Consider the following 2,500-nt stretch of genomic DNA (forward strand, 5'->3'; position numbering starts at 1 on the left):
CCCCGCGGAGCCCCGGCGTCGGAGCCCGGCCGCCGCTGGGAGCGGCGCCACCCGCTGCCCGCGCGCCCGCGACCCGCCAGCCGCACGCTTCCGAGCTCCTTCGCTCGCCTCACCGGCCTCCAGCTCCGCCGCCCCGGAGACGGCACCCAACACCCGCCTGCACACACGCAGCCTCCCGAGCGACGCCACGCACTCGCCCGTCCCTTCCGCGGGCAGACGCCTGGCGGCAGGCAGACGGGCGAGGCGGGACGGACGGGGAACGGCGCCCGCTCTCCCCGCCTCCACGCGGAGACCGGGAGGGGCCGCCCCCGCCCGCCCGCCCGCCGCCCGCCTGCCGCCCAGCGAAGCCGGGTCGGGCAGAGCGAGGCAGGCGCGCCGGATGGCGGAGTGCCGGGGCAGGGCGGGGGGGGGAGGGAAGGAAGGGTGCCGCCGACGGCCACGGCGGGAGACTGAGAGCACCGGCCAGGGAGGAGAAGGGATGCGCTGGGGCTCGGCGTCCGCACCACCCGCGGTGGGGGCTCGCCGTCCCGGCGGCGAGCACGCGCTCGCGCCGGGGTCGCGCGTTCGAGGCAGGCCGGCGCAAGCCGACCGCGCGGCGTCTCTCCGCCGAGACCAGACCGCGGAGAGAGGGGGCAGGGTACCCCTCTCCGTCCCGGCTGCCCGCGGGGCATGCACGGGCCGCGCCGGCGGGCATGGGGGGGTGCGGCGCCCGCGCGCGCCGACCCCCCGGCCCCTCCGGCAGCACGCCCGGCTGCCCCCCGGGTCGCATCGGGCCGCCCGAGTCTTTAAACCCCCGCCCGGCTCTCCGACCGAGAACCCTCGGGCCCGGAGCCCGGGGCCCATGGCCATCCCTACCCGGGGGGGCCGCTACCGGCGGCCGCGGTGGCCGGAGGCCCTCCTCCTTCCTCCCAGCGCGCCCCCCCCCCCCCCGCCGCCCCCCGCCACCCCCGGCCCGGCCGACTCGCAGCGCGGCCCCCACGGCACGGCGTGGGGCGGCTGGAGCGGTTGGGGGGGGGGGGGAAGGGAGGGGAGGAGGAAGCGTGGAAGGCCGGCAGGGCACGGCCGGTGCGGCACGCGCAGCGCAGCGCCCGGGAGGAGCACGCTGGCACACGGGACCACACGGGTGGGTCACCGAGGGGAGGCAGGAGAAGCGCGGACGCTAGGTACCTGGCCCTGGGGTGAGGGAAACGACCTGAAATCCCCGCGGGGGTGCCTCCCCCGCCGCCGCCCGCCGCCGGGCCACCGCCGCCTCGCGGCGACGGCGGCAGCCTCAGCGGCAGCGACGAGGCGGGGCGCGGAGGGGAACCCGGCACCCGCCAGCCGGCTCCAGCGCCCCTCGGCGGAGCGTCCACCCGCGGGGTGCGCCCGACACCCACCGCCACGACCTCGTCCTCCTCCCGGGGCCCGGGGTTTCCCTCAGTAACCCGGCGCCGGGTGGCAGCTGCGCCCGGGAGGAGAGCCGTGGTTTGGGCCGCCCGCTCGGGCACGACACGTCGCCTCGCGTGGCCTCGCGCGACGCCCCCGCTTGGGGTCCGCCGCGGCGCGGCGCCCGCCCCGCGCGCCGTCCCGGAACGCCTGTCCGCACCGCCTCTGCTAGACGGGCTGCTCCGCCGCAGCCCGCCCCGGGTCCGCCCCCCACAGCTTAGGAGTGGGGACCCGTGGGACCCGTCCCAACCCGGAATGCGATCTCGCTCGCGTCTCCACCCGCCGCTTCCTCCCGCGGGCACCGGGGGAGCAAGCCCCGCCGACCCTCCCACGCACTGCCGCCCGCTCTGCCGGGCCCTCCCCCGGGCCGGACCCTCCCCTGCCCCGGCGGCGGCGGATCACCGTCGGGCGAAGGGGCGGGGGCGGCGCTCGGAGACGGGCACCGGCGGCGGGCGCCAGCGGAGGCGAGAGGGCAGACGGGGACGGTCCCCCACCGGCGGCGGGGAATCGGCGGCGGGCTTTCGGCGAGCGAGCCCCCGCGCTAGCGGGCCTCGGGAGGGCCGTACACCCGCCGGCGGGCCGAGCCCCATGCTCGGCCCTGTGGCGCAGAGTGCGGGACAGGTGAACTCGGGTTCACGCACGGCAACCGGGACACGGCGGGCAGGGGACCACACCGGTGTTCAGTGCCGTCGGCATCGGCAACGAGGCGCGGTGGCCCGGCAGCGGCCCGGCGGTGGGCCGGCGCAGGTTTTGGAATGCCACGGTGGGCCGAAACCCCTCTTCCTCACAGTGAGGCTCGCACGGCCCGCCGGCCCTTCCCTGGCGCGCCCCGCGGTCTCGCTCGCTCTCGCGTGGCTGTCTCGCTCGCCAGAGGGCCGGGAGGCCCCCCCCCCCCCAAACTCCGGGCCGCCCCCCCCCCCCTCCGCTTGCGCGCTGTCGCCCGTGACACGGGCCGCGCCGCCGGCCCTCCGCACTGCTTTGTCCGTCCGTCCCGCCGGACCCTCCCCTCCGCCGGCGGGGGGCCCCCCCCCCCCCCGGGCCCCGACCCTTCCCCGGGCCCCGGCCCCGGCTCCCT

This window comes from Struthio camelus, unplaced genomic scaffold, assembly GCF_040807025.1.
Source record: "Struthio camelus isolate bStrCam1 unplaced genomic scaffold, bStrCam1.hap1 HAP1_SCAFFOLD_83, whole genome shotgun sequence".
In the NCBI taxonomy this organism is placed as follows: Eukaryota; Metazoa; Chordata; class Aves; order Struthioniformes; family Struthionidae; genus Struthio; species Struthio camelus.